Raw genomic sequence first — 22,003 nt, 5'->3', positions numbered from 1 at the left:
GGCCACATGCAGGCAGATGTCACAACTTAATGACAAAAGATGAATTGCTTTATCTCCTGCACAGTAACACATAACAAGGAATTGTGAGTCTTCTTTCCAAATTGCTATCTTAGAATAAAGTCATAAGGAGAACCGTATTCTAAGTATCTTTCCATTTTGAAAGGGAATTGAGCTAACAGCAGTCTTGGATTATTAAAACTGTCAAAAAAAACTTCAGCAAATATTAGATTGATATTCATTTTGACCTCTAGGAGTAGCAGGAAGCAATCCACAGGATGTTGGAGATAGCCCTTCTGCCACTGAAATATACAATATGCATTCCCGGGAGGGAAGGGTTAAATCTTACACTTTTTTTGTGGTCATTTAAGAGCATTTATTGAGATTCTGCCATGCATGTGGCCTTACTTAACAACCTGTGTTGAAAGGATGAAAGAGACACTACTCCTGCCCACCCTGGAGGAGCTCACAGTGGTATACACTTTGTAAATATTGATTTGGGGTGGATAACCAATTGCTATTCCCTACATAGGCCCTGTCGATGTTGCTGAAATTTCCACTGCCTCCTATCAAAGCTATGAAAGCTGATATTCAAATACTGGTGGTTCAAGTATTCAGTCTTTAATTCATTCAGCAAATCTCCGTTGAATATCTATTATGTTCTAGGCACTGTGCTTGGCACTAGGTTTAAACTGGTGAACACTATTGTTTAATATTAACAATAGTAAATTATTATTAAGTATTAAAATAGTAAATAAACAGTATTAATATAAAAACATAGTATATGAATATATTATATCGTAAGCTATGATTTGTTTAAAAAAATAAATGGTAAAGGGGAGTCACAATCTCAATGTTTAGAAATCAGTGGGGGAATTACCATTAGAAAGGTTTATGAGAAAGGGTTAGACACACATACTTAGTGTCTGTATTAGCCAGTTAGGGAAAAAATGTAAAGAGGATGCCATTAATATTTTGAATCTTAAAAAAACATGTTTATGAAAAACACATTAGGGGAGTGGATAGCTCACAAGTTTGGCAGTGAAAGACCAAATATTTTAAGTCCATATAATTGGTTGAAATCCAGCCAAAATTGATAACAAGTGCAACTCTTCCCCATCTGCTGCTTTATGCAAATGAGTTGGTGATCTCATTTAGTTTTCTAGGAGACAGGTGTCTCTGTTGCTAAAGCAGCTACTCAGTTGGCATCTAGCCCCAGTTTCAGGAAAAGTCTTGAATTTAGCCATGGGGTAGGGCTCAGCTTACAGCATGGTCCTAAGAGTCCCAGTACAAGAGAGGAAGGCCACAGCTGAAAATCACTGTAGCTCCGTGATTTTGTCTCTCAGAAACTGGATCAGCCATGGCAGATAACATTCCAGCGTGCTATGCACACGTTCTCTGATTCCTTCAGAGCTGAAGGAAGAGAGCTCTGAAAGAAGTTTCTGCTGGAGACTATCAAACTCAAATACCAATACGAAGCCTGATTTGATGGGACCTTATTTCTTTCTGGAACTTACTCCACATTCCAGATACCAAGAGAACACATATATTTTTTAAAACTCTTGCAGGGATATCACAGATACAGTATCACAGTTAAATGCACATTTTTAGTGTGCACCTATTATTGGTGAATAGAGAAGCAAAAAAGAGCACCAACTGTGAATTTAAACTACTTGGGTTCAGATCCTTTCATTGTCACTTTTAGCTGTGTAGCTCTGGGAAAGTTACTTAACCTTTCCAGTCCTCATTCCATCCATCCATAAAATGGAGATAATAGTATTACCAAGGTCATAGGGTTGTTAGGAGAATTGAATGAGTTAATGCCTGTAATATACTTAGAACTGTGCCTGGCATATAATGAATCTTCTGTACCAGTTACCTCATACTACTGCGTGCCAGGAACTATGCAAACTCAATGAAAAATATTCCTCCCATTATTTAATTATGACATCAATTTTTTGACATAGGTATTATGCACTGTCGTTTTACAGATGAGGATGCTGAGCTCCAGAATGGCAAATGGCAGGGAAGAGTTAAGTTGTCTTATTGAGTCTATCTAATGCCAAACCAAGATCTCTCTACTGCAGTTAGTTGCTTGAGGTCACACAGCAAAGTAAGAGAACAGAGACTGTAACCCAAGATTCCTAGTTCTCAGTTCAATATACCTTTCAGTAATTTCCAGTTCCTGGTTTTGTTAATGCAAAGGAAAAATATGTACAAGTTAATTTAAAAAATGCTAATTTTATGACCTCTACCACAAATAATGAATTGAGCTCCAGGAAAATTTAATTTTTCTTCAGAATTATTAATTGCTACTATGTAGCAAGTATTACGCTAAATCCTGGAGTCATAGTGGTAAATAACACAGACATGGTGATTACTGGAAAATATCTAATAAATTCTAATTACTTGGGTTATTTTTTTCTTTTAATTCTTTTCACAATTTTTTACCAAATTGTGAAACTGGTTATGATTTTGTAGACTTTTAGACAAAAAATTATACTTGACCATAACTATTTGATAGCAGCTAGGAGCCATAAATATTTGATAGCAGCTAGGAGCTTAATCTTTAAGGAAGAGATTGTTTTAGTTGTTATTCTGTTGGACATTGCTCGTTAAGATCTGTGCATGTTCTTGATACACTCACAGATGAGTGAACTACCTAGTTGCTCTAGGATGATATTTCCATGACTCTGCAGGCTTCCCAAAGAGGTAGACAATTATGAAGGCATTCATTGGAGGTCTGTGAACCAGAGAGGTGGCACACATTGAAGTTCCCACATCATCATTCATACTAATCTGATTACCTCTCCCAGTCTCATTTCCAGAGTGCAGAGATCAGGAATTTTGGCAACCATCTGGGTAACAGAAGTCCCTCCCCAAGGATCTTGTAAATTTCTGCCCATATGTTCCCTGTAAAATTGCATTGCCTACGGCTTTCTTCCCATAGCTCATGTCTGCAAAGATGACCAACCAACCAGATCTTGTGCCAGAGACCTTCAGCCTTCCAGGAACATGCCAATGTAGTCATTCCTCACTTGGACTCATATATGATTTTTATCGACAGTATGAGCACTGAGAATAATAACAAATGTGTTAGATATGAGAAGACATTGACTGAAAATTTGCAATACACAGAGACATTAAAAAAGAACTTTGTATCGTAAGACCAACCAAAAAATAGAGCCCCCCTTCTATCTTACAGAACAACACCTGGGAAGCAGGTTGGGAACACAGAGTCTGATGTAATTCTCTCCAGCTGAGGAACTTCCGGGGGGGAAAAGAAAAATACAACATTGAGTTATTTGGATTATCCTTACAAATGCCACTTTTCACAACTTCAAACTAAGACTTGATTAATAGAATGCTGATTATTAAAATGTTCGCAGTCCTGAGCAGGGCACACCCATATCTGATTTCTCTAAATTCCAAGGCAGCCCTTAGTAGGATTGTCTTAAACTTGTCAGCAGCCTTCATCAACTGAATAATAAATGCAAGTTTCCCTCTTTTGAATAACTCAAAGGAGCAAGTGCTTAGAGATTCTGCACATTCCCCTTTTCTCTAGTTTTCAGTCTAGCTAGAATATTTATCTCCCTTTGTTCATTAGAAATTGTGTATGAAGGATGTTCCATCATGGGGGTAAACACTGAATATTTAGTTCACTTTTGAGAGATATTACTTCTCTCTAAGAATATTCCTATTCTCCTAAAGATTACTTTCATAGCCTTGCTGTTGAAAGGGAGAACCACACAGATATTAGGTGTAGAGCCATCACTGTCTTCCTCCTGTGCTCAGACAATCAGAAACCATTGCCAAGGTGAGAATGGGCAAAACTTGACTCACAACACTTGGATCACTTGATGAAGAAACATGTTATGGAAACTAGATTGTGTCTGCTGCAACTCAACCTGGCCTAAGCTACCGAAATTCCCCTCTTGTTGTATTTAAAACTACTTTGGGAAACGAATAGCTATCAGATTGCGCAATTTTCTCACGAGGCCATCGGCCAGATGACACTCTTATGGGGGTGGGTGGTATGTTCTCAGGAGGAAATAGGTGGTTCCGTTGGCAGTCATCCTATGGAGATGTGGGTGGTGGAGCAGGGTGGAGATTCATTTGACTTTGGAATTAATTATATGAGTTATAATCTTCTCTACTTTGTGGGCGTATGGGTTATTTTTGCCCAGCCTCCAACACTCAGGGAAAACTAGAGTGATTCCAGTGGTGTGTATAAACTACCTCTTGTCAAGTAGACACGTTGGAATAAAGTAAGAACATGGCTGGATAAGGGATCCTGAGATTATATATGAGTCTGTGCACAAACTCTGTTAATCAAACTCCACCTGATTGATTTGCCGGATTTACCAGTGATCTGCTTCTCTCTCATCTATGTAAAGCACAGTCACTGACGTTCATAGCTAGGGTGAGCAACCAATGTGGTTTGCCTAAAACTGTCTTGGTTTTAGCACTGAAAGTCCTGAAGCCCAAGAAACCATCAGTGCTGGGAAAAACCCGGATAGTTGGATACCCTGCTTGTAACACACTGAATTTACCTAGTAAGAAACTCTGCAGTGACTCATGCACTTTTGTTCCCACCAGTTGAATTGAATGTTTACTAAGAATCTGTTATGCCATTTGTTCCCAACCTGTTTGTCACTTACTTGTTATAATTACATAATTTAATTACATATAATGTAAACGGAAGAAATATCTATGTGAAAAAAAAGAGTGGTGTCTCTCTGGAAACTAATTTGAATGTTTTGGAAAGACCCAGTCATGTAAAGTTGCTAAAACAATGTTAAATCTAATGTGAAAAAACTACTGTAAATGATTCAGAAAAAAACGTATATCACAAATACCTTTTTCTCATCCCTGTTATAAACATTGAAAATGGGAATTATAGACAATCCATTATGAGTGTTGTTTATGTAAGAGAAATGATAGGAAACACTGATCAGATGATCCATGCATAAAGAAAAGACCCTGGCCTTACACCAGAAGATTGGTATTGCATTTTTTATGTTTTGAACTAAAAATAAAATGTGTAAGGCATGTATAATTCAATTTTTAATTCCATGCTCTAACAAACTTCTTCCATTAGCTGACTGCTAGTCTAATACGTTTTTTAAAAAATATTTTTATTGCATTTGTAATTATTCCCTATATTCGTGTGTTGTTCTTTTCTTCTGTGTCCAAACTTGCAGTAAGATCCTATGAACTTATTACTCTCCATCAATCACTGTATGTTGATGCATAGCATCTTACAGAGAGAGGAACAAAGAGTGTGAACACAGATTGTAAGCTCTGTCCGCAAGGGCCAGTTCTATTATATTCCCTATTTCCTAGTACCTTGCATGCTTTCAGGCAAATACTGAGAGCTCCCCATGTGAAGAATGTTTGGTAAAGAATCCGTGAATAAGTGAATGAACATCTCTCAAGAACCCTATAGTCAACCTTGGAGTGTTAAATGCTAAATTATTAAAAATTTAAATGTATATTATTTATTTAATTATTCCATTTTTTTCTTAGAAAAATAATAGGCAGATCAGGAGACTTTTATAAGCATTGGAAAGATTATAAAGATGAATAAGATACATCATACAAAAAGTACAAACGTGAGTATATTCAAAATTTAATGATGAATGCAGCATTGGCATAGACCAGTCAGAACAGAGGACTGGACAATGAGATAGGATAACATCATTACACAATACTGGGTACATGCAGACTGAATAATTGGACCTGAGTTTAGGGAAGAAAGTAAACAATGCTCATTTGGCTTAGGGTTCGGTCACTATGAACACAGAACTGTATGCAAGTCAGAACTCTGACAGTTAGAACTTTTGACTATAAGTAAGTTATTTAACCTCTCTCAGCTCCAATTTTCACATCTGTAAAATGGCGATAATAATGCTTAATTAGTTACCCAGGATCAAATGCAGTAACATATTTGCAGACTTTACAATTATGCGTGGTTTCTGATCCGCAACAAGCACTTGGCATCTATAAGCTATGCTTAAGGAAAATAGACTGTAAAAATTAGAAAAAAAATTTCAAGAAGAAAGTAACTTTGGGCTTCTAAAGTGATGGTAAGTTTGGATATGGGTAGATAGGATTGTAGGAAGGACAGAGGAAACACAAGGAGGAGTTTTCAGGCACAAGAACAGCAGCAGCTATATACATACAGGGGATGCTGGTAAGTGTACAATGAAGAGCAACAAGACTGGACGTCACAAGAAAGGGGAGTGGCTACCTCATGTGGAAAACAAGGGAATGGCTCTAGGATGTGGGAGAAAAAACAAAACAAACATTTATTGTAGCCTGGGACGTTTAGCCACTTATCTTAGAGGATAAACACCTAAGTTAAAGAGATAGGGACCAGATAGCAGGCATTCTGTCCGTTGCAAAAGTAAGAGCCCATTGAAAACTGCTCGTGCAAACATGCGATGACTGGGAAAATGGAGAGGAGAAAGGGCAACCAAGGAAGCTATCCAATCTCCACTTTTTTCCACCTGCAGAAGCACTAGGGGACTGTCTGCAAAAGCCTATGCTAGGACATCAGAGGTAGAAAATTGCCTCGCCTCCTCTTTGATTCTAGTATAGAGTTTGCAGTACTTAAGTAATTTGATTCAAAATAGTCTTGTGCGATATACTCAGCCACCTCATTAATTTTTATTTTATGGTCAATAAAGTTTCTGTTATTTCTGCAAATTTCATATCTGGTTAGTTTCCAGGAGTTCTTCCCTTTTTACCTTGTTTTCACAAGTACTGGTACTTGTCTCAATGTTCACCCACTCCCTCCCTTCAGCTGGAAGCTTATTTGTCCTCCAAAAGATCTTTTCCCACCCATGCTAACCTACATATGTTTCGTTCCCTGATCTCCTATGGACGTTATTAAACGTTTGTCATTGACCTTTGCATTATACATATGATTCTTAGATTTTGAGTAAGTAAATGTGTTATGTATCTTTCTATTCCATTAAATCATAATCTTAACCCCCATAGTATTTATTCAACAAGTGTAAACTAAGCACATACTATGTACAAGAGACTACGCTAGGAGTGTAGATTTAGCAGTAAACTCAATAGCCACACTCCCTGCTCTCATAGGCTTTAAATGTAACAAGAAAGACGAGAGAAATGAGAAATAACTAAGATGTTTTCTGAAAACGGTCAGTCCTTAAGGAAAATAACCAGGTAATGTAAATACTTGCAAAGGATTGTAAGGATGAAGCACAGCATGTAAAATAGAGGATTCAAGAAAACCTTTTTGTCGAGATTATGTTTGGAATGAGACCTGAGTGATGAGAAATAGACCATGCAGTGATCCAGGAGCAGATTATTTGGGGCAGAGAGAACAAGTGCAAAGACCCTGAGGCAAGGCCAGGTTGACCTGTTTGAGGAAAATTAAGAAGGTACATATGGCTGGAGCCCAGTTAGCAAGCAGACAGTGATGCATTAAGCAGAAAGGAGCCAAGCCATGTAGGCCCAGGTGGTGTAGACAGAGTTTGGATTTTACTCTAAGTGAAACGGAAAGACAGGGCAGGCTTTTAAGCAGAAGATACACATAATCAGATTTGAGTTTAAAAAGATCCCATACTCTGGTTTTTCTTCAGATCGTATAAATCTTTCGCCTTTTAAAAAGATCCCATTAGCTGTTAGATGACTAATGATTTGGAGTAGGGTCAAAAAAATGAATGTGTTAAGTTGCCATTGCTGAAGTCCAGGTGAGAAATGACGAGGTCTTGCGCTAGGATTGCAACAGTGGAGTTAGAGGAAGCACATGGACTAGGGAGACATGTTGAAGGAAATCCATGACAGGATTTGCTGATAAAGTGAATGTCAAGAGTAAGAAGAGACAGATTCAGGATAAATCCTCACTTTTTGTCCCAGGCATTTTAGTGGATGGTGGTGCCATTACTGAAAAGCTAAAATATGTATATTTTAAATGTATTGGTTAGTTCTCATTAAAAAAAAAAGTTTCTCAATGAAACTGATGATAGCTCTGTTTAAGGGGAATATAGCTTTACAGGAGAAGCCAGTGGCTATCAAATAGCTCCCCAACTTATTTTTTTTTTTACAGTTCCTAATAACATATATCAGGAGTTGGCATACTTTTTCTGCAAAAGACCAGACAGTAAATAGTTTAGTCCTGTGGGCCACACTGTCTTCAACCATAGGCAATTCGTAAGTGAATGTTTGTGGCTCTGTTCAAATTAAGTTTTATTTACCAGAAAACAGGCATGAGCTGTAGTTGGTCTGCCCCTGATATATATGATCATAGAATGGCTTCCTGAACAAAACTCAAAGATGCTCCTAATTCATGCAAGCCTTTAAAACATGTTCAATTTAGGAAAGGAGGCTTCACAAGAGGGTGCAAAATCAGATTTATGGGCCTTTTTATTTTTTAGAGTCATTTTATTTTCCTCATCAAGAATTCCAGTAAGCATCTGATTGTGTCCAAATACTTATTTCCAAATGTGCAAGGTATAGAATCTGGAAATCTGATATGAGCCCTTTGATTAAAAGATCTTTGTGTTTTCAAACCTCAATAGAAAATGGAGGTTAAAAGGCCTTTTAAAATTGAGTGGCAGAAGTGGAATATTTATTGTTATTTTAAATTCAGTTCAATCATTCCAAGTGGTATTTCATTCTTCTAATTTATTTTTTAAATTACCCATCTTTGAAAGGTGTCATCTGAATTTGACAATCACTTCCCCTTTGCAGGGGTCAGAGCTAGTTACTGTCTGTATCTCGCAGAAAAATACAGCCCCAATGTACTAAAGGTTATTCATATTTACTCCAAATTGTGATGTATTGAAGTCACAGCTTTTATCTAGCCTTTGAGGTCCTGATAACAAAAAGGACAGGAAGATCAATAACCACATGATGGGTAACTAATTGCTTTTGCTTCAACCTACAACCTTCTATCCCTCTCAGAGCTCATTCCAAAGTCCATTTGACAGTCTCAGATATTGTTCTCAACCTTGGCTTTCAACAGTCTGGATCCCAAATTGAGTAGAAAAAATATGTTAAAACCTTTTCTACTGACAATATCTTACACATACATAGTCCTCAATACCATCCATATAGGAAATTTATTAGAGCTCATTACTCAGGTGACTGTCAATAGATGGAACTTCTCTTTGCTAAAAGTCATGGGCTACTAAATGGTTATGTTTGTTATGTTTGTAATGATTTCATTCAATATTGCAAAGTGAAATTTCTCACTCAGAAAACATTTAAGTGCTTATTTAGTACTGCTACTTTTAGCTAACTCATTTTTGACAATGACCAGAGGCAATGTTCTGGTCTAAGGCTTTATAAAATTAACATATTGAATCTTTATTTCTGCATAAGGTAGGTTATACTGTTTTCTACGTTGAGACACAGAAATATCTATAGCCTCTATAGAAGTTTCTATAGGTAAAGGATTCTGGATTTCTTACTTGCCAAAGTTATTAGTCTCTTTGTGCCTCAGTTTTCCCATCTATAGATCAGGAATAATAATAATACCTATAATATTGCATTATTAAAAAGAAAAGATAAGTTAATATTTTAAAGCACTGAGATGCATGCCTGACATATGTTAAAGATTTTTAATAAGGTAAAGATAACTTGTCCAAAGTCACAAAACTAGCAATGGCAGGGCCCGTAAATACAAGATGCTCTCAGAAGAATACAGAGAGGTGTCAACGAATTGGGAGATCTGGCATACAAACATCCCAGTTAACAAGAACATCATGGCACTCAGTCTGGTTTTTCTTTTTAGCTTCATAATTTTAATTTTACTGAGTGGGAAATAAATCTCCGCCCATGCAAAGTGAGAGAGAAAATTTGCCTTTGCCCGTTAATTTCTCTCTACAGGTGGGCAACAGCTCATCTTTGAGCTAAGAGGCCGACAATTAAACTGAATATATGAGTTCACTCTTGTGTATATTGTTCTTAGTGTTGGCATTGAATTACAACTGCATTTACACCTTCCTCTTGAGAATTTGCTGGGTGGAAGCAATTGTAGGGGGTAGTTTTTCCATTAAATCTAATATTTATAACTTTCCTCTTGAAGCACTGATTAAATTTTTTGTTACTAACTTTTTAAAATAATAATTTTTTACCAAACATTGAGCATTGCCAGAATGGCTATTCATAATTAAGAGGTTTTGAAGGTCATTTTTATTCCTGTGGTTGTACTTATATCTCTTCATGACCCACATCCTAAAACATGGTATTTCTTTTGCATTTTGATTAGTGATTAATTTTAGAGATGATTGAGATAATTTTTGCATGACCACACACTCATTCTTTTCCACTCATCTTGCCCAATGGCTGCCCTCAGTTTAGATCAGAGATAGCTTTTCTTGCTTTTGCTTCTTAACTAGCAGTGTTTTCATATTTCATCATCTTAATTTAAACCCTTGATTTATTCATTTCTAAGTGTGAGCCCAAAGTTGTTTATTAGCTAGATAAGAAATAGTAAAAGAAAGTGAAAAAAAAATTGGCATAATATTCAACTCTCTTTTCTTCCTCTTCCTGTTGTATGGTGTGGTGATATCCCTAAGAGAGATCCCAGCCAATCTGATAGAGAAGTATGATTTTGCATCTCTATTAAGAATGAGTCTTCTTTGGTTGATTAGCCTTTTATTCCTAGGCTTGGTGCCGTGTCACTTGAGAATGTTTCTTGGCCGAAGTACTAATACAGAATGCCAACCAAAAGCCTCTCAAATATGTCTTTCTTATATCTCTAAAATCCCATCCTGGAGTGTGGACAAATTAATGGGGGTGGTATTGGGAGTAGGGCCTAAGAGATTCAATTAAGTCAGGAGATACTCGTGACATAAAATGAAGTAGTTCTGTATATTGAGAACTGAGTATTTGGCATAGCCACTGGTTTAGAATCATTTCCTTGGTGCTGCAAGTCCTTTAAAAGCTTTCTCAAATAAAGCCGATTTGCTTTCTTGGAGTCTTGTACTTTTAATGGGCTTCATGCTGTTACAAATACTCAGACAGGACTTCCCTTTCAATTCCCTGAAACGTTAGATTGAGACAATTAAATTCCCTTTGTGAGTCTTTTGGAAGTAATCTTGGACTAAGGCAGTGGGGAAATAATTTCTATAGATCAGTGGGTCCCTAAGTGTGGTCTCCTAACCAGAAGCATTAGCACCAACTGCTAGTTGTTAGAAATACAAATTTTGTGGCCTGACCTCAGGCCTGTTGAATCTGAAGTGCTTGGAGGTGGAACCCAGCAATCTGATGCTCTCAGGTTTAAGAACCTGTGTCATAGAGAGACACCTAACAAAGAAATGCATGCCCGTCTGTGAAGTCTGCGAAAATGCTTTATCTGTGGTTCTGATTTTTGACTCTTCAGCATGTTTCCAGAGTGAACAATTATTTCAGTAAGTACTAATCTCACCAAGCCAATCATCCTCTCAGCATAAAACCTTCCTGGCACTGTTGTACACTATATTCTGTGATACGGCCACTTCCTATCTACCTACGAAATTATACCAGTGATTGCTCTCTCTCATTTCCATCAAAACATAACTCCTATTTTGCATCTCTTATGACATTTAGAAATACTCTCAATGCTTCATTCTTTCTTTTGTGTTGTTATAAGTACAGTGTCTCCCATTACATAGGGAGATTTATGAATTGAGTGTATATTCAGTCAAGAAACATGTTTTACTCTTGTGTGTTGAAGTTGAGTAATTGGGCTTTATTTCATTACTATCCCTGCTCTGTATGTCAAGTGCATTAAGTTCTCTGGGCTTCAGGTTTATTACCTTTAAAATGGGATGATAATTTTTATAGTTAAGCATTTGTATATGCTTATTATATGCCAGACATCAGTTTTGAGCTCCTCATATGAATTCATCAACTAATTCTCACCACTGCCCTAAAAGATAGACATCATTTTAATCCCTACTTTGAAGAAGAGGAAAGCAAGGCAGAAAAAAAAAAAAAACTTTCCCAAGGTCATAGAGCTAATACATAATGAAGCTGAGAACCCAGGCAGTCTGGGCCCAATACCAGGCACTGAATGCCAATGCCTACTGCTTTGTAACCTGATGTTGTATGGTTATTTTGAGTATCAGGTGACATAATCCATGTACTTAGCTCAGGGTCTTACATGGACACCTTTAATGTAGGGTAGCTATTTTTAATTACTGCATACAGTCCTGTGGAAGGAGAAAGACACGGGAACACACAAAATTGCTAAAATGTTATGGGTATGTATTAGTTTCCTATTGCTGATGTAACAAATTACCACACATAATGGCTTAAAGCAACACAGATTTATTATCTTGCCATTGTGCAGGTTAGAAGTCTGAAATGCATCTCAATGCATTAAACTCAAGGTTTTAGCAGGGTTGCATTCCTTCTGAAAGCTCTAGGGGAAAATCTGTTTTCTTCCCTTTTCCAATTTCCAGGTGCTACCTGCATTCCTTGTCTTTAGACCCCTCCATCTTCAAAGCCAGCAACGACATCACTACATCCTCTGCTTCCATCATCCCACCTTCTCTAAGGAACACTCCTGCCTCCTCCCTTTTCCATTTTTAAGGACCTTTGTGATTGTAGTGAATAGTCCAGGATAGATTCCTCTTTTCAAGATTTGGAACTTCATCTCATCTACAAAGATCCTCTTGCCAAATAAAATAACACATTCACAGGTTCCAGGGATTAGGATGTAGATGTCATTGGTCAGGAGGGGGCTTTATTCTGCCAATCACAATGTGTTTTAGGGAAGTATGTTCACACACACACACACACACACACACACAAGGACACATGCACATGTTTGCACTCATAGGTTACAAAGGAGAGGGTGAGGAAAGTTGGCAAAGCTTTTGGAAGAAGTAATACTTAAACATAATGTTTAATTATTTACATTACAATTTTTTCATTAGTCAAGCAAGGAGGGAGCAAAGGTATTTCCAAGAACCCCCCAATCCTGAAACAGGCCCCCAGGTTTCAGTTGTAGGTCCAATGATTGGAGGATTGGGTTCCGTGGGTGGTAACATGTAAAGTTGAAACCAAAATGGTAAGTAAGGGTGAGATAATTGATTTCATTGAATGACAGGCTAAGGAATTGGATTTTATTGATTGATGGGGGGGGGGTTTCCTGTGAGATCCAGTAGAGTACACATAGCAGATACTCAGTAAATACCATTGATTCACAAACCACGCGATTGAATAAATACAGAGGTTATTACAAAGTTTGGTCAGGAAAAATAAACCTACTGATAACTCCTTCTCTGTTCTGAAAGCAATATTTGACTGGAATATTTCATTGATCTCCATTATGTCCCATGGGGAAGTGGGAGAGTATTACTTGTCCATGAACCGCCCTAGGCAGCCTTACTTACACATTGTGGTTAGGAAACCTCTTTGATTTAAAGGAGTTCTTGCTCTCTCAGGCCAAAATGTGCTGTCTGATGATAAGTTACAATAGTCAGCTTGGAACTCAACACATATGATGGCACGTTAGTGTGCCAACTTGGGGACATGCCACCAGACACCTTCATTCACATTTACAGAATAATATCAGTTAGCTTTGAATCCAACCGTAAACAGGACTCTGTGTGGGTAAGACAGGGATGCTTACCAGCACGGCGGGTTGTGTTCTCTGGACTCCCTGCATATTCAGATCACAGTCTTTCACCTCGCTGTGCTAGTACGCTTGTCTGAGTGCAAGCTGTGCCCTGTGGCCACAGAAATAATAAACAAAATCATCGATTTTATGGCTTCTTTCTACAACTGGCTCCAAGTTCTAGAGTTGTCTCATCATTGCAGCTCGGAGCCCCAGGAGAGGAATGGACAGGTATTATCAATCATGCTCTGAAGAAGGGGTAAAGGGCACAGGGGGCAGAGCTGTGGCTTCTCCAAGAATTCCCTCCTCTCTAAGAGTTCACTGCATTTGCTTTCTCCAGAGTCATTTGCTCATCTCAAGAATATCTCAACACATTGGTATTCTTATAATTTGTCTCTTGTCTGGACATCCCATTGGTAGAATCAAGGGGAATACTGGAATTTCTTGAGTTGAACCATCTTGGTCACAGGTCTCTGCCTCAGTCTCTGTAAGTAAAGCAGACAAAAGGGCGCCCTTTTTCAAAGAAAATAGCCATCCTCTATTCATTTGATTATTCACTGACAGCATATTAGCTGTTAGTACACACTATGTACATGACAGTTTGCAAGATACCATATTGCTGTACACAAGGTAAAAAGCACTGTTCTTCTTTTCACCAAATATGTCCAGTTAATGGGGAAGGTTGACTTTGGCAAAATAAATAAATGAATAAAATAGGAACCCTTCACTGCTAAATCCAGGGCAGGATCAGACCTAAATCAGAATGCTTTACTCTCTATAAATCTTCACATCAACTCTATGAAGCATAGATGATACTGTCCTATTTCAACTAACTTGTGAAAAGTCACACGGTTCCTACTTGTTGGAACCGGGATTCTGCTTCCGAAGCTCATCCTCTTATGATCAGGACTCAGAAAAGAAGCAAGAGTGCCCCAGGAGCCTGCCATCGATTAAGATTTGACACGTCCCCAGAAAACAAGAAAACTACAGCCCCTCATCATGGCGGCTGGTTTTATAGTCAGGCTGCATGTTGCATCCCATCACCACGGTAATAAAATGCATTCCTCGCTAACCTCTCCCTAGACCTCCCCAAATCTCCCATCCCCAGGGGAGCTCCTTGAAGATCATTTATGAAAATCAGCAGTAAGCGCCAGTGGCCTTTTGAAACCTCTCAGAGAGTGCATAATGCAGTAATTGTTTACTCTGATTTGTAATGAGAGAGAGTAACATGGCGATGTTAGGGACTGATTAATTTTCCTGAATGTATTCCAGAGCAGAAGGCACCTTAAAGAGCAAAACTCATTTTCTTCCCCTGTGGATTACCCTGTCTTGATTCATGCAGCCTTACTGTACCCCACTGGCACACCTCAAAGCACAGCTTGCTTTAGATTTGCATAATGTAAAATTGCTGAGCTAAATTATCAAATATAGGGCCACTTATCACTTTCTTACCTCCAAACTGGTGAAAGTGTTGCCATGGAACCACTAATATAAAGAAAGTGGTCCATGGGTTGCTAGCTTATTCAGAGGATCCATAGTTTTACTTCTCCTCTTTACAACAGGCACACAGAACACAACTAGCATTTGCAGGGCTCAGAGTGGCCATTTTGAAATAGCTAAGAAGAAAAATAAATACTGAACAGATGTTGCAGGCCATAGAATAAATAAGAAAAGGATGCTTCTATGAAATAAAGCTAGTGAATGTTTGGGTAAAGTGGAATTTGTAAGGTGTGTGAGTGTGCGTGTGCACATGTGCACACACGCGTGTTCATATTTGGAAAAGGCTTATTTACGCCAAGTGGGCTTTTGTCACAGGGCAGCGCGTGTGTTGCCGGGGAACTGAGGCCTTGTAAATTGGCCCTTAGCAGCTGCTTTGTCTTGTCTTCTAAATTGCTTGAAAACCTATTAAGATATATGACCCACATAAAAGTAGGGCCAGAGGGTTTCTGTATGATGGCCGCTGGGGATCTGATTTTACTTTATCGCCCGTTAATGCAAAAGGGATTTCATCAGTTGGCTTACCCTTCTTTCACCCCCAAGGGTTATAAAAATCCCGAAGATTAGCCTCTCTAGGATATAAGCAAAGATGTGAATACCCAGATAGCTTTTTGACAGGAGGATATGCAGGGAGTTAAGGTATGGAGAAAGCATGGGTTGTGGGGTAGAGATAGAGGTAAGTAGAGTTGGTGGAGAGAGTTGGTTGGCAAGACAGGGCCTCAAAATATTAGCCAATTAGACTCATAATTAGAAAGATATGAGCAGATCTTTGTTATTGACTTTCTAAGACGATGGCAGGTCCTTTGTTTTTCTTACGAAGACGGACATCCTCAGCAAGGCAGCTCTGTTTGCAGTCCTGGCTTCTGTGGCCTGGGTCACGCTGCTATCGCAGCATCTTAACCAAGTTTGCAAGCTGTATGTTCAGGCTGAGCTTCAGGGCCATCATGCTTAGCATGACAGAAGGAAGCTGAGTCTGGTATTCAGGCAGAAGAAAGGAAAGGTTTGAATTGTGAGCTGATGGGTTTAATTTCCTAGGCCAAAGGGCGTGTAAGGTTGGCCTATGGGCTAGATTGGACCTATTAACATGTTTTGTTTGACTTCTACTGTATTTTAAAACTATCGAATTCCCAGTGCATATAAATTGAGTGTTCCAAAAAACAGCTGGTTTTCTAGGTGTTCTTGATAATAGTCTTCATTGTTGCCTTTGATTATACACCCTCCTGCTTTGTTCCTTTAATACTACTTCCTGGCACCAGTGAACATTTCAGTTTGCTATACCGGAGTGTGCCAACTGCATCGTTCGCGCTCTCAGTGGCCTTGTCTAAAGATTTGTGATGGGTCCCTCAATCCTCGACTTCAGTCTGCTTGTCGGCCTCACTGAGGTCACCCTCACTTAAGGTCACCGTCACCCTCATCCCCAGGCCTCCCTGTGCCTCAGTGTCCCAGTTTGTGCTGTACTTTTGATTTCATTTCATTTGCTAAGGATGCTAGGGAGATTTAATAGAAAGAGTTTGTTAAGATGTCTAAGTTCCCAGGGACAAAGATACCACTCAGGTCAAACATGTCACATCACTACTCCTTGAACGGGTGGTTTTGATCTCGCCTCTGAGAGCTGATCTGGGGCTTCCTTCTGCTTCAGCTGTATTGTGCACTCTGGGATCATAAGCACACAAAGCACAGTCTCTCCCTCCGCCCCTTTTATTCCCCATCCCACAAGATTGGCAGCCCGCTCTCTGCAGCCCTGCATTTATTACTTGGGAGATGATTGCCCTCCGTTTATCTGCGACTGGGTTTTGCTTAAAGAGGGTGGCTTCCTGCCAGAATGAGATGCATGCCTAATGAACTTGAATGCTCAGAAGCCTGGGCCTCATAGAATCCCATGATGTTAGCCTGCAGCCACTGGAAAAATGGAGACGATTCCAGAAGGTTAATATTGGTTGAGTCCCTTTCATGAGTTTGGTTTTCCGTGCACATAACTCCACTTGCAGGATTATAAATTCTTATTTTACTTTCTAAAAACTGTGCACTAGGATTCCAGATGGGTGCTTGCTAGTCTCATTTTTTCTGGTAGAATTAAAGTTTTGGTTGTGTTAGTTTTTCCTGAGAAAAAAGGCAAGTGTGAGTATGTATAGAAATGTAGAGTGGGTGGGAGAGAGTGGTCTATTCACTTATAATCTTGAAGCAGTTCTTCTGCGATAAGCAGGGAAATGAAGCGATTTGAGTTTCCCATCTGGAAGTGAAAGCTGGGTTCAGAGTCCACAGTGTGTCTGACTCAAAGTAGGAAATTGGAAAAACTGGGCGAAATGATGACTGCATAGATTTCCGATTTCACCTTGCCTTCTCAATCCCGTAGAAGATTAGATGGTAGGAGTAGAATGAGTCCTGAAGATTGAGTGATTTCAGGCTGTGTAATACCCTGTTATGAGCTTTGCAGAAGCACAACTGATGGTTTGCAAAATACAGTGGCTGCTGAACCCAAGTGTCTGAAAGATGACAGATCGCAGCCTGTCCACTTGTGACCCTGAAATGACAAAGCCAGAGCAGCCACCCGGCCCCATTGTTAACTCTTTGATTTACATGTGGGAGGCTTCAGCTCATCTCATTGGCAATAAAGTTGCAATAATGTGGTCCCTGACCTCACAGGCACCCCAGATAAGCTCCCTTTCCCCCCAGTGCATTAGCTACATACCAGGAGGAAAATTAGTGCACTGAAGCAGGGATTTACCAAATGTGCTCCCTGGGGAGTGGAAAGAGTTAATGCAATTTTCCAACCTGCCTAATTTACTCCAAGAGGGTATTATGTCCTCTGAGAGAATTGTAGTCAATGTGTGCCTACAGGGAAGAGGTTGGGGGGTGGGGGGCAAAGTTAGGGAAAATGAGAAAATGATACTGCTTTCCAAGGTATCACATTACAATATATTTACATATAACTCTTTTCCTAGCTTACAAGTGTTTTAACATTCCGAAGGTCTTTCAAAATAGATCTTTTTTTTTTCCTTTTCTATTTGCAACAGCCTACGCAGTATAATAGAAAGAGCACTGAGAATCAGCAAACCTGGGTTTTAGGCTTAGCTCTGCTGCTATCTTTCTGTGCCTGAGCTGGCCACTCCTCAGTGTTGTCAACTGTGAAATAAATAGTTTGAGTTAGATGATTTCTGAGGGTCATCATGCTATATGATTTAGTGGTTTAAATGTTTGCAAATACCAATGCTTAGAGCACCTCTTTATCACAACATTTTTAAAATGCATGTAGCATCTTTTCTCCTCATTACTCAGGGCACTATCTAAAATAAATTTACGCATTCCTCCCTAATAGAATGCTTAAGAACAGATGAAGCTGGTGGGGCTGCCAGGTCACTTTTATCAGCAGCAAACACAGCAAAATTGCGACCATCTTTAATTGCAGCTGCATCTGAATGGTGAGAAAGGCTTGAAGACTATAAACCTGGGCGTTCGTGACCTTCTAATTCTTTTCGCCTCCCATCTTGCCCTGATTAGTGACCCCAATGCTTGTCGAAACCCCTGAAGTTTAAATATATCCAGGCAGGCAGGTAGGATCTTTAAAGGGTAGATATAATTGCAGTATACAAAGCGGGCTCTCAAAAGCAGAAAATTCCACAAGTAATTCCAGTTTTGTGGGTGAGAACAGAATAAAGAAGCAACAAGAAGGAGGGCTATGGACAAAAAAAGGAGAAATGTATTTATGTTGTCCTTCAAACAACAAGTAACACTTTGAGAAAATTTTGTTCTGAGTCCAAAATATCATCCAGTTTTCTATCATTGATCCTTTAACTGCAATTTAATATGGTAGTCATAAGCACCTGTGGGCATGTGAATTTAAAAGAATAAAATTTATATAAAACTTAAAATTTAGGTGCGCAATCACACTAGACTAGTTGACATGAAATTTTAAGTGCTTAATAGCCACATGTGGCTCGTGGCTACCGTATTCAACAGTGTCCATATATAACATTCCCACTGTTACAGAAAGTTCTCATGGACAGCTCTGGAAATAAGTGAATGAATATTCAAATCTTCAGGAGTTGTTTGTTTTCTCATTTAATCATTCATTCAAAATATATTAATTAAAGGGCATTATGCTAGATGCTGAAAAAATCATCCACTTACTGAATGCTCATTAGAGACTAGGCGTTGTGCAAAGTACTTTCAATACATTATCCGGTTTTATCCCTTTGAGGTAGGTGTATTATATCTATATTACAGAAGAGAAAACTGAGACCCAGGATCACATAGTCAGTCAGTGCAGAGCTGGGATGTATAAACTGTCTTTCAGATGCCAAAGCCTATGTCAATCTGATAATAATGGTTTCTGGCATTTTTTCTGATGAAAAATTAGATTTCTAGACTAAATTATCATCATCATCAACTTTGGAAAGGATTCTGTTTTGTAACCAGAACATAGGCTTTTAATGTACGAGTCACTTCAAAGACAAGTTAAGACAGAGCAAGCGAAGGGGACAAAAAGAAAACAAAATAAATAAAATGCAAAGGCAAGCATACATAAATAACTCAAATACTTGTATTTTAGGTGTGTATGTGTAATCACTTTGTTTGGAGCTGCTATAGACTTCAGTTTTGCCCCCTGAGCAGCCAGCATCTTTCCAAGCCTCCTAGGTAGAAATAAGTGTTAGATACTTGATATGCAGTGTGCTTCTGCCCTGTGAAGCAATTCAGCTGAGAAGCAAAGAATTGCACTTTATACGTTTTCTCCCTTGGCAACCCACTGTAGTGATATTACAAACACTGAGACTCTTAGGCTAATGGAAGTAAATATTGTAAAAGCTGTGAAAGATGCTGTAAAATATTCGCTCCTTCTTGCAAAAATAATTTACTGAGCACCCACTCTGTGCTAGGCACTGTGCTGTATACAGACAAGCTCTGGAAAAGACGTCATTAAAATAAATTCCTTCACTTGAGGAGCTCACAGTTAAATATCAGACATGGCTGGTTATTCCACTAACTATAAAATTATATAATATAACCAGCAGTGTTGTTAAATGTTTAACCAGCTCCTCAGGAAAAATAGCTCAGACCTGCGTGATTTGCAGTTGCCGTGGTGTAGATAAATACTCCTATCATGACTGATAATAAGCTACCCACATGATGTCACTGAATGTGGAGTGGGGCAGAGACTGTAATCGTAGGCTGTAGAGGCCAGTTTCAGCATAACATACATTGAATTCTACTATGTTGTATCATTATATTATATGATAGATCGTGCCATATTAGTACATATGCACACGTATATGAATATATGTATTATATATATATATAAAACAAGTGCAATGTAATTTAAAATCATATAATTCCATGTTAAGAGGATATAATCTACTTGTTAAGAGTTTAGGTTTTGGGATCGAAGAAGTTTTTACCTTAAACTTCAGCTTAACTATCTATTAGCAGTGTGATTTTGCTTTTTTAATGTGGGCCATTTTTAAAGCCTTTATGAATCTGTTACAATATGGCTTTTGTTTTATGTTTTTTTTTCGCCCGTGAGGCACGATATTGCTTCTGTTTTATGTTTCGTTTTTTTGGCCATGAGGCACGTGGGATCTTAGCTCCCTGACCAGGGATCGAACCCGCACCCCCTGCATTTGAAGGAGAAGTCTTAACCACTGGACTGCCAGGGAGGTTCCCAGCAGTGTGATTTGAATGAATTATTTTGCCCTCTTAAGCCTGAGTTTTCTTATATCTTTTTTTAAAATTAATTTATTTATTGGCTACGTTGGGTCTTTGTTGCTGTGTGCAGGCTTTCTCTAGCTCTGGCGAAGCAGGGGCCACTCTTTGTTACAGTGCGCGGGCTTCTCATTGTGGTGGCTTCTCTTGTCACAGAGCACAGGCTCTAGGCATGCAGGCTTCAGTAGTTGTGGCACGCGGGCTCTAGAACGCAGGCTTCGTAGTTGTGGCACACAGGCTTAGTTGCTCCTCAGCATAAGGGATCTTCCAGGACCAGGGATCAAACCTGTGTCCCCTACATTGGCAGGCAAATTCTTAACCACTGTGCCACCAGGGAAGTCCCTTTCTCATCTGTTTAATGGGAGAAATGCTAGTACCTGTGGTCGAGACCTGCTGTGAGAATAAACCTAGAAATACTCAGTTCAGTCCCTGGTTCATAGTAGATGTTAGGTAAGTTCTTTATTTAATGCATGAGGGAGTGAATGATGATTAGCAACATCACTGCTTAGGAAGTAAGTGGCCCCAAGGACCTAGTGGAAAGAGAAATTAAGTCCATTGTAAACCAGCCACAGCTTCACAAGAGGAGGAAATGTTTGAAATGGACCTAGAAGGCTGAATAGAATCTTACGAGGCCCATAAAGAGAAGCAGCTCATCCCAGATAGATGCAATGGCAAGAACAATTCTATTGGTTGCAGTGATGGTGGTGGTGGTGCTTCTTCCAGAGGCAAATTGTACTTCAAGCTAATATGCCTCCTCCTTTCCCCCCAAAATAGCTAGTAGCTGCCACACGCCTGCTACTGTTGTTAGTCCAGGAGCACCTTCTTCCCTGTAACCCTGAGCCACTCAGGATGACAGCCGCATGTTGCCAATCCCTCCCGAGGTCTTAGTGAGTACTTCTATGAAGAGCAGGCAGACACTATTTTGCCAGTCGCCTTTGTTTACTGAAGCCCGGAAGTGGTCGAGGGAAATGTGTTAATGGCGGGACCTAGTCTCTATTGTATTTTACTGAAATTGCATTTCAGCTGCAGAAATAGCAAATGTCTGCCAGTGAAACATAATTTCTTGAAGTACCACATATTAAAAGACATCATATTTCATCTCTCTATGCCTGTGGTTTATCCAAACAAAGGAAATGGGTTGTTACCAGGGAAAGCATAACTCAAAATTCCAATTATGACTGTTAAACCACATGTGAAATTACTTTTAATAATTAAAAATAGCTC

At 39.0% G+C, this 22,003-nt stretch overlaps 1 long non-coding RNA gene across 2 annotated transcripts in view; it reads left to right on the top strand.

Annotated features, from left to right (window-relative positions):
* The window catches only part of LOC130835144 (uncharacterized), an 85,238-nt gene that overhangs the window by 6,520 nt on the left and 56,715 nt on the right, over positions 1 to 22,003 (top strand). For both annotated transcript variants that reach the window (XR_009048839.1, XR_009048838.1), the window contains exon 2: positions 5,527 to 5,612. This is a non-coding gene — a long non-coding RNA (uncharacterized LOC130835144). The remainder of the gene's footprint in view (positions 1 to 5,526; positions 5,613 to 22,003) is intronic.

The sequence above is a fragment of the Hippopotamus amphibius genome, chromosome 13 (genome assembly GCF_030028045.1).
Source record: "Hippopotamus amphibius kiboko isolate mHipAmp2 chromosome 13, mHipAmp2.hap2, whole genome shotgun sequence".
In the NCBI taxonomy this organism is placed as follows: Eukaryota; Metazoa; Chordata; class Mammalia; order Artiodactyla; family Hippopotamidae; genus Hippopotamus; species Hippopotamus amphibius.
The sequence above is the reverse complement of the archived record's forward strand: the minus strand, read 5'-3'. Positions and strand labels throughout refer to the sequence as shown.